Source organism: Ochlerotatus camptorhynchus, unplaced genomic scaffold (genome assembly GCF_037179485.1).
Source record: "Ochlerotatus camptorhynchus isolate MF236.1 unplaced genomic scaffold, CSIRO-AGI_Acam_v1.1 ptg000114l, whole genome shotgun sequence".
NCBI classification, from domain to species: Eukaryota; Metazoa; Arthropoda; class Insecta; order Diptera; family Culicidae; genus Ochlerotatus; species Ochlerotatus camptorhynchus.
In genome coordinates, this window is record NW_027040604.1 from 1,092,899 (window position 1) to 1,104,799 (window position 11,901).

Here is an 11,901-nt window from a genome sequence, read left to right on the forward strand (position 1 = left end):
TCCACGATGCCTTTTGTATTGTTTTTGAATATTTTTTTTAAATATCAAGTTTTGGGTTTTCGCGCAATACTCCTATGTGACGTTTTTCAAGCGGGTCGCAGGCTGCTCGGGTCGCGGAAATTCTAACAACTTGTTCATGTTTTATGGTGACTTCAACCAACGCAACGCAGACTTTATAACAGACATTGAAAACGAATCATTTTTACTTCCAATCGTAGGTGAAGACGAAACATTACAATTTCTTTTTGACAAAATCTCATATTTAGGTCTACATCAAATTACCACGTGAAAAATCAGCAAAATACATGTTTAGACCTTTTATTTACAAACTGTACTGAAGACTTCTGTGTTTATGCATCATTATCACCTTTATGGAAAAATGAAGTCTTTCACTCGGCAATTGAATATTCAATCTTCATACAAAATACTTCTTCTCCCAGCGACTGGGAGTACGAGGAAGTGCCGGAATATCATAAAGCAAATTACGAAGAAGCCAAACGTAGACTATGTACAATAAATTGGCAAAATATAATAAGTATTGAAGGAAATGTCGACCATGAAGTTGGCAAATTTCATTCAATTATTCGTAACATAATTTCAGAAACCGTACCAATAAAAAGAAGAAGGCGAACACAAAACAACAAACTGCCAGTGTGGTTCAATCCACAACTAAAACATTTGAAGAACAAAAAGCAGAAAGCACACAAATTATACAAAAAGGAAAGCACTAGCACAAATTTACAACACTATCATAACATATGCAACCAACTCAACACAGCCATTAACACTGCACATGAAGAATATAATCGTAAAGTCGAAAATGAAGTCAAATCATATCCTAAGAACATTTTCAATTATGTAATTATGTAAAACCGAAATTGAAAAGTAATAATTTTCCGTCACGAATGAATTTTGATGGAAATGTAGATGAAAATCCTTCTGAAATCTGCAATCTCTTTGCAAATTTCTTTCAGGAAGTATACACCACATTTTCTGAAAAAGACCGCGACCGCGACTTCTTTGCATTCATTCCCGAAGTCTCTAACAATATATCTGTCAATCAAATATGTCAACATGAAGTCCTCAATGCACTAAAAAATTTGGACGCATCTAAAGGACCAGGACCTGACGGAATTGCACCTGTATTCTTGAAGAATCTTTCAGAACAACTTACCCTTCCTTTAGAACGCCTTTTCAATATGTCTCTGAAAAATGGGAAATTCCCTGAAATTTGGAAATCGTCTCATTTGGTGCCTATTTTCAAATCAGGCAAGAAATCTGACATCCGTAATTATCGTGGAATTGCCATTATCTCTTGCATCCCAAAACTTTTTGAATCAATAGTAAACGACAAAATTTTTCAGCAAGTAAAAAAAATCAAATTACAAACAAACAGCTCGGCTTTTTTAAAGGTCGTTCAGCTACCTCCAATCTTCTTGAATTTGTAACCTTCATTCTTAACGAAATGGACAATGGCAAGCACGTGGTAGCTCTTTATACTGACTTCAGTAAAGCATTTGACCGAATCGACATACCATTATTACTCTTTAAACTGCAAAAAATAGGAATGGAATCTAGGCTTCTGAATTGGCTCCAATCATACTTAACGCAACGCAAACAAATAGTTCGTTTTCAGAATAAACTTTCAGAAACTATTTCGGTCACCTCTGGGGTGCCCCATGGCTCTCATTTAGGCCCAATTCTTTTTATTTTGTACGTAAACGACATTTACTACATACTTAAAAAAATAAAAGTTCTTATATATGCAGACGACATGAAGCTCTTCATGGAAATAAGTAATTCTAGTGACACAGAAGAATTCCAGAATGAAATTAACTTATTAAACACTTGGTGTTGTAAAAGTCTACTCCAACTCAATGTAAAAAATGCAACGCAATTATATTTAGCAGAAAAGTAGAAACACCTCTTTTTGAAATATTTTTAGGCAACCAAAAAGTAGAAAAATGTAAATTTGTAAGGGACCTAGGTGTGATCCTAGACTCCAAACTCACTTTTGTAGCTAATAGTATGTTGGGCTTCATTAAGAGGTTCAGCTATAATTTTCAAGACCCATATACTATCAAATTATTATATATTACATACTTAAGACCTATTCTGGAATACTGTAACCTGGTATGGAATCCGGAATGCATAGAATCCGTCCAAAAACAATTCCTTTTATATGCCCTTCGGAAATTGAATTGGACCGTATTTCCTCTTCCATCATATGAAGCACGCTGTATGCTCATCAACTTACAAACACTCAAAGAACGCCGCGAATTTGCAATGCTTTTCTTCATCAATGACATTATTTCACATCGCATCAGAAATACTTTCACAATTAAAATTCTACACACCCTGTCGGCATCTAAGAACACGAAAATTATTCTCAGAAAAATCACACAGAACAAATTACGCAAAAAATGGCCCCTTCAATCGAATGATGCGACAGTATAATCCACACTGTGAAGTCATTAGCATCACTATGTCAAAAGAAGAAATTAAAGCCCAACTAAAACATTATAGAAATAATGCATAGTATGTAAGTAAAACATTGTAACCATTGTATGTAGTCTACTTTGCTTGACGAAATAAATAAAATCATGTTTTAAAAATTTCGTACAAAATAAATCCGAATTAATAATTATGTTGGCACCTATAATCCACATTTTAATACAAAACCATTCCATTGGTTTATTTTTTTATTTCTAGTTAAAACGGCTTGATTAGCAAATTATCAAAAATTTGCGGAAATTAGAATGAAGTTTCGACCAAATTGATTGATTTCTTGAATATTTTGGAGTTTTAAATTCATTTACGATTTTCCATGCCATTTTGCTATCGATGGGTTATTTAGGGGATTTTTAGGTTGTTTTGGCGTTTACTGGACTACCAATTTGGCTATCAATAATTTCAGGACTTTGGAGGGGGACTTGGACAGGGAGAGTGTGAATGCCAACTCCCTGTTGATAACATTTCGTGGATAAAGGGTGGGCTCTTCTGGGCTGCAGGAAGCAGATTCTTTACTGTCCCGTAGATGCGTATAGGCCACCGCTACAGAAAAAACTGCTTGAAGTTAAGGAAAGTCTACTAAAATATTACTCAGTCTGGGAGTATACTAATAGACGAAAAAATACTGAAAATCATTAAAATATTCATACTCTGATATTTTGAAGTTTCTTCATATTTTAATCTTGAGTTTGATTGTTTTTCCAAGCTGCGGTGTCATTCATAAATGTATTTAAAGCCTCACAAAAAGGTTATTTTCCATTTAATGAATTTTGGTATCTATGACAGATACGTATTTCGGCTACAATGTGCAGTCTTCATCAGTGTCATTCCAACTAAAGAGCTTATAAAAATCTAACCCCTTTAAGTACTCATCCCCTACGTAATAATGTCAAGCTTAAAACAAACCAATCCCACCAAGGTGGTCATTCTCTAAAAAAAAAAGCCTGATAGGACTAGGAACTGTAATTAATAATAATTGAAATTCAAAAGTGTGGAATTTATAATTCCACTCTGGGGGAATCGTCCAACGCAGGAGCTTCACACTGCACGACCTACTCCGGCGATGGTCGACCTACGAAAAAGGAAAAGTGAAGCAGTAGCAAGCTGTGATTGCCTCTGCCAAATATTGAAGTCGAATGAATGCATGATATTCATCCATTTGACACTTAAACGAGGGATAAGACATCAAGGGTATCCGGCTACGTTAGGGTGTACTCCACATCCCACTCCATCTCTAAAAAAATGACAAACCCCTCCTTAAGGTGACTTCATGGTTTCATATAGAGATTAGTGGCGTTTGAAGCATGTACATCAACGATCGTGCAATAAAAAGGCAACGTGTGAGAGATCTATCCCGGAGTCGATAACCTATTCCGGGTTCACTGTTGAGTGTTATTTTCGCTTGTTGCTCTTCAGGTTCCGGCACTCATGCAAAATACTCAGGTCATTGTAGCCTGTCGTGTTTTATAAGATTTGTTATCTATTAAGTTATGTACTTTATACAACTCGTGATTCATGCGGCACCACAAGATGTAATTTTCTAGTTTACTGTCAAGAATTGTTCGCAGCACATTACTTTTGAAAGCTCGTTCGGCCTCTTTTAATGTCCACGATTCATAGAATTAATTCGGAGTTATAATAAAAAAAAATAATAACATATCCCGTCACCAAGAAATTATTTGTAGTCTGATTCGTTATGCAGGGACCATGGAATCTAACGCATCATCATAAATCAATGAAATTTTATTCTGATCTTTCTGATGTTTTCTGTCTAAGGTGAGAAACGGCAGAAACAAATGAAACATTTGAAGGAGAAAGCTGAAGCAACTCGATTGAAGGGTCCAATCACAGTAGTCTAGATAATAATTTGATTTCAATAAACTCAGTTTGCATTAGTCACTCGACAAGTACAGTTGTCTTTCTTTTTCCCTCCAAGAGGCTATGGGCCCAGCACGCTTCCACTGCGCTATTGAAGGTTGAAGAAATTCAAATATAGAAGCAAAATGGAACGATTGGGAACTATCAAGCTTAATGGATCCAATTATTCAACCTGGAAAACGAAAGTGGAATTCTTCTGATCCGAGATGACCTCTGGAAATACGTAACCGGGAAACTATCAGAACTTGGTGCAGAGCCTAGACCAGCGGATGTAGCAGCAGTTGAAGCGTGGGACAACGGAGACCAGAAGGCGCGTGCCACAATTGGCCTTTTGCTTGAAGACAACCAGTTAAATCTCATCAAAGGGTCGAGAAGGCAACACTAACATCGAAGGTGTCGCTACTCAAGAGGATCTGCGATAAGAAGTATTCTGATGGCGAGGACATCGAACGGCACATGTTCGAAATGGAGGAGTTTTTCGAGCGGCTGACGGTGACGGGCCAGGAATTGAACCAGAGTCTGCAGGTGGCCATGATACTCCGCAGCTTACCGGATTCGTTTAATACTTTAACTACGGCGCTCGAGAGCAGAGCAGACGACGAGCTCATTCTGGAATTGATTAAATCCAAGCTAGTAAATGAGGTGTCGAAACGCTGTTACGGAGCACGTGGTGAATCAGTTCTGAAAGTGGATATGAGGAAGCAAAAGATAACGTGCCATTTTTGTCAAAAGCCTGGCTATAAGCAAAAGGATTGTCGCACAATGATGAAACAAGAAAGAAGCCAGAGCAAGTCTCGTGGTCAGAGTGAGAAGTGGAATGCTCCCAGGGTGAAAGCGGCTCTTCAAGAAACCCGGAGCGAAGTGGAGCTGGAATACTCGTTTGCGGCAAGAAGCAACATGAACCTGGTAGCTGCGAACCCGTGCAATCGACTCAGGAGCAACCTCGACTCACGTCTACGGCTATCGAAAGTATCAACAAAGCTAGTTTCGTTTTTCGACTGCAATCTACGGGACTTTAGGTGGTTCGCAACCCGTAAAAATGCTTATTTGCAGCTGCAATACTGCAATACCTTGCCCTCACGGTTAACATAGCATTTTGCTGTGTTTCAGAAAATTGTGGCACCTGTACCAAACTGAAGTGAATTAGTCATACTAGTGACTTCCAACGTCCAATTTTACATTAGTGATATAGGAAGATCAGTTATACCAGCGAGAAATATCGCTATGATTTTTAGTCGTATACGAGGTTGTATGTACAATATGTACATAAGTTCTTCTACTGTACCCAGCGAAATAATCTAACGATATTCATAAGATTGACTTATGCTTTTTAGCCACAAGAAATCGGTATGAATTTGGTGAGTGAACGCCACTTCCAATGTTTGAAGGGGCATGTGCGTGTGTGTGTGATGGTACCGTTCCTCTGCAAACCAGTTTTCTTAATAGATCCTTCAATAGGAATGTTGTATAATAATTGTTATAGTGCATCATCCTGATTCAACCCATCTTAAGTACTGAATGAGCTCGAAATCTCATATATGATGATGATGATGGTCCCACCTCTTACCCCTACAAAGGTTTGAGCTGGACGATTTATCTTTAAGATAATTGAATATGACATTTTAACCAGGTTGGCAAACAAAATCGAACTGGTTTCAGTTACATATATAGATTCCCTCTAAAGTTTACAGTTGCTTCACAGCGATATAAATGTGGAAAAGCTCGGGCGTCCACCTCTTAGTTCGCCTTTTTGTCCACCTAAAATATTCATAAGTATTACAAGCAATCAAGAGTTAATGAACAATCAACAAAGCATCCTATTACACTAGTAACCCCGCAATCTGATGCTATCATAATTTTCAGCAATGTCAGGAATGCTCACGAACCCCCAACATTTGCCAGAAAACTTACTACTAACTCAAAGTATCTTCCAAATAAGCTTCAAAATTGCATTTTTCTAATCAAATGTTAAATTCAGTCCTCTATATCCGTAATACGCGCGCGAGGCTCAAACCTTTGTAGACTACTTTTTTTTTAAATTAATCTATTATAAAATCATATATTAAAAATCCATCATCACCCTCGTGGCGAACAGAAATAGTTTTTGCAGTGCTACAATAATTATTAAAAAGTCGTTATGACAGCTATCCATATAAAATAACCCGTAGAGATAACTTTGTCAAGATACATAATTTGTCAATTCATAAAAAAATCACTGGATAACTGTTCAAAAGACAGTTTTAACGTGTGAAATGCAGTGTCTTTTAAATTCTGTAAGTGTTGCTAAACGTTTGATATGTCTAGGCATCGAATTGAAAACATTTATTCCTTTATAGTTTAATGAATTTTGTGAAGCACAAGTCAAGAAATGTGGTGTTCTTATTTCAACCGCGTTTCTAGTATTATATCTATGAAAGTCACTGCCTCTTTCAATTCGATCCCACAAATATCGAGGCAGCAAACATTTTACTACTTTAAAAATGAGCACCATACTCAAATATACAATTCTTTGCTTCACCGACAACCATTGTAAGGCGTCTAGCATCAAAGTTGAGGAAGTGAATCTATTGCATCGCAAAATCAAACGGATTATTTTATTCTGCAAGCGCTGTAATCTCGATATTTGTGTTTCATTGGACAGAAATAAAATAGATGGGCAAAAGTCTAGAAGAGGAGAGATGATTGATTTGTATAGCTGTATTTTACTGGCAATAGTTAAATCGTTTTTCAATCGACATAGAATTCCATACTTCTTGGCAATTTTCTTGATGACATTGTCAATGTGAGAGTTGAACTTACGTTTGTCATCAATAATCACGCCAAGATATTTAATCTCCTGAACGCGATCAATAGTCTCATCATCAATTACAACAGAGACGTTCTCATTTAATCGATTCCGCGAAATTAACATAAATTTAGTTTTACTTGTATTGAATTTTAACTGCTTACACTTCAACCATCTACTTAGATACTGCAAATCTTCATTCAAGTGTGAGACGGCAACTTCTAAATCCTTAGCTGCAATGAATAACACGGTATCATCTGCAAAAAGATTAATGTCGCAAAACCGTAAAACACGTCGCAAGTCATTAATATACATAATAAATAAAAGGGGTCCTAATACACTTCCTTGGGGCACTCCAAGGTTATTCCCCACGGGACCGTAAACAAAATCATTAAAAAAAGTCCGTTGAGTTCTGTCAGACAAATAGCTTTCAAACCATTTATATGCACTACTCGTAATTCCAAAGCACTTGATTGTACTTAACAGTAAGGGCATAGGAATTGTTTCAAAAGCGCGTTTCAGATCCAAAAAAACAGCAACAATCGTATCTTAACGCTCCAAGTTGTCTTTTCACTTTGCTAATACCAAATTCAACGCGGATTCACAAGAATGACCTTCCCGATATCCCGATTGTTCTGGTATCAACAAACTATTACTATTTAAATACTCCAACAGCTGGCCTTTAACAACAAGTTCTAAAATTTTCTCTAATGTGTGCAACATGTTGATGGGACGAAACTCTTCGGCTTTAATCGTTCCAGCAACTTTTTGAATAGGAACCACTAAGGATTCCTTCCAAATTTGTGGCACATGCCCACTTTGCAATGATTTATTATTAAGGTCCAGAAATATGTGGCCAATGACATGAAAGAAATCTTGAGTAACTCTAGCATTAACATTATCTACTCCAGCCGATTTTCCTAATGAAAAACAAATAACTCTAAGTTCATCTAATGTAATTGGGTGAAAAACTTCAAATCTACAACTACTATTAACTGGCTGTTTTATTTCGTCAAGTTCATCGACCAATTCAATGGATTGATAAATCTATTAAGCACTTTCAACAAAATAATCATTAAACTTAGATGCAATTACTTGTTCTGACTGTTCTAATGTGCCATTAAAAGTTATGGACCGCGGTTTGCAATTACTTTTTGCTGTTGTTTTGATGCTGATCAAAGATTCAAAGATTCACAACGAGTTTTCTTTATCGATTGTGAATACTTATTACGCGCGATTGTGTACCTAGTCCAATGATTGTCATTATTAGATCTACATAACTTTTTGTACCATTTGTCCCTTTTCCGTTTAAGACGCAAAAGATCCAAATTGTACCAGCTGTTCGAGTTTTTCAAAGAAACAAACTTTTGCTCAACTAGTTGATTGGTACACGTTTTCAAAGTGTTATTAAGAACAGCTGTAGATTCATCTAAGCTACCGGCCGCGAATGGAAAATCCACGCTCCTCTCAACAAGATTCGAAACAGCTTGCTTCAAATATTTACTCCAGTACTTCAATTTTACAAAATTATCGTTATCGTTTACATGGTCTAAGACATTAATCACTAAGGTCTCATGATCGGTTATTTTCAAATCAGTATCCGTAAATGAACAAATGGAATCAAAATTGGAATAAACGTGGTCAATTAAAGTTCTACTGAGCCTGGAAATACGCGTATACTCATTTACCGTTTGCTTTAAATTAAAAAACTCAGCTAAACGCTTCAAATGATTCGAATTATGGTTATCACGCCAATTAATATCAAAATCACCAGCCAATATATTTAATTTACTAGAATCAAGGAATGTCTCAAGCCAGTTCTCTAAAACTTCAACAAAACGTAATACATCATCGAAAGAAGTCATTGTTTACAAAAGCTGTTACGCCCTAATTCCAGCTCTATCTTGGTATACATATACAGCCATATGCCGGTGGTGTAGTGATAAACGTGACTGCTTTCTCACCCCAATGGGTCTGGGTTCAATCCCAGCCGAGGTCGGTGGGATTTTTCTGAGGCATAAAAATCTCTGGTCACGTCTTCCTTTGGAAGGGAAGTAAAGCCGTTGGTCGCGACCCCGTTCGTGGGTGTGATATCCTACGCAGATGTGGAAACTTCCATCCTGCACATTAGATTGCCGTCAATGATTGTTACTACACTCAAAAAATTCCACACGTTTGATCGAAGTGCTTAAACACTTGATTTTTTAAATGCACAATCACATTTACTTTAAGTGTATTTCACCTTGGTTCAATGTGTTATACATGTTAATTTATGGTGTCTCAAACTTTGAAATGCTGAAAATCTTTCACTATCTATTCAAGTGTATTGCACATTGAATCACACTACTGTTCAAAACAGATGGATTTAAAGTGTTTTGCATTTCAATACGATGAGAAATTTGCGTGCTCAGAAAGGTAAAAGTCGAAAACAAGAGTTGTGATTTTATCTTATCATCCCGCCTCATATATGAGAACAACCGTGGCACAGTGAGATCGAACGAAGACTCCGGCAGCAGCACACCCCAACAGTCCGAGGGGGGCGACACATCTAAATCTCAATAATAGATGTTCAAAAAATTTCACACTAGCGAATCAATCTTCGAAAACTCTTCTTTCAGTTCTCACATCTACTTGCATCTACTTGCATGTTTTTGCAGGTAATCTTCAGAATCGCCATTAACCTTCTTTCTATCTATTCAGCGTGCACGCAGCTAGCCACAGCAAAACACAATCTGTCCTGCAACGTAGATAGAGTCGTCCCCCTCGCAACAGTCCATGATCGAATCCCAAATCAGACCCATTAAAAAGATATGTGTAAGCTCTGGCCTCTGGAAGTTTTGTTTATATATTTGTCGATTAATTTTGGGAGTCGGTAAAGTAGAAGTCGATAAAGTTGAATATTGTAGAATATTGAACTATGATGTGCAAAGCTATTGATATCACCATATGAGGCACATAAAATCCAAGTGTGTCACATTTCATATCCATGGTGTTCAAACATGGTTCATAACATAACATTCACACATGAAATGGATGTGTTTCACAATAAGCGCAAAATTAAGTGTGAAACACATAATGATGACGTGTGGAATTTTTTGAGTGTAGATTGCGGAACAGAGACCGACGTTAAATAAAAGAAAGAAGAAGAGGCATACTCCATTGATGAATCTACGTTATGGTCGGCCAGCAGATGGAAATGATGTGAAAATGAAAATGACGCTTTGCTAGCTGTCAAATCGTATGGAATATTTTTTAGTACATCCTCACTTTTGTGGTTTTGGATTTCAAACCTAGGTGTCGCATGCACTGGTGCAGTTTCGCGTAGATTCATCAATAGCAAAACGATTTAGAGATTCTAAGAATTTCGAAAAAAAAATTGTAGTTTTGTTTCTTATCGCAAAATATTCCACCAGTTTTTTTTTATTTTGTCATTAGGGTGACCATTTCCATGTTAGGGTGGTCCAAAAAAATAGTTTTTTTTTTAAATTTCACTACTTTTGAACCATTGGACCAAGGGGCAAGACCGCTCTTAATCATGAGCAATTTCAGAGTTGCTTCTGAGACACCTCGAGTAACTCACATTGCTCAGTGAGCAAAATCACTGTCATTTGCTTTCTCACTTTTCGCATCAAAGCAACATTTGGAGGTGCGAAGCCGAAACCCTGCTATCAAACATAACAACAACAAAAGGAAACATCCGGCGTGAGGTGATAGCAAAACTCAATTCGCCGGACCAAATACTTCCGGTCCGAAAAATTATATGTACCCCGTACATCATCTGATACTAGTTGAAGCGATCCCGTTACCATTGCTGGACAACCTGCCACTGGATAAAATTGCAATCTGAGCTCTGGATTACTACGGCGACGTTCTGCTGCCAGCGGGCACCATCCCACTTCTGGTGCCACTGATGTACCTTCTAGATAGTGCAAGATTCCAAGATTCTTGTGCGGCCGTTGATGGAAGTCTATATTTCTGTTTCTGAATATCTTTCAGAAAGAAATTTTTTTTTTTTCGTTAGTTTATGGAGCATGTTTCTTTCTTCAGTTTCTTGTCGGCAAATTCCATAGCGATGATCCTGTACTTGTTCAGATCAGATTTTCCATTGAAAATCTTCAGATCGCCAAGGACCCTTTCCTTCCACTCTTTCTGAACCATATGCAGGATTCGATTTCGTCCAGTAGATCAATGATGGGACTTAAGTCTGGACGATGATCGAGGATCGTACTCACCGGCTTCGGCAGTGGTGACTACACTGGATACTCTGGCCTCTTCAATACCGAAGATTTCACGTTCTCCTCGGTAAACATCTGAAAACGATTCCTCTGGTTATTTTATGAGAACAAATAGCCTGTTTCCACCTACCTTCAGTTAATTCATATCTAACTTTTCGAGACGGAAGAGTACGAACAAAAATCACTTCCAAAACATTTACAGCAGCTGGTGATGGAGGCCCCCTTTGGAATCATTCCCAGCATAGTTCGAGCCGTTTTTCGGAAAAATTCCTTTTGATCCAAGTGGTACTGGAATGCACATAGTTTTAATAGCAGATCTGAACATTCTTACTATGTTTATAAACAAAACTGACGTCCAATATGCGATAAATCTTTTCAAAGAGAATAAACGGAGTAGGCAGAGAGAAAAAATCGATGAACGTCGATTGAATTTTAAGGTATATTGAGTTACTCACGAGTGTAAAAAAGCAGCTCAGAGTAAAGCTGTCCCAC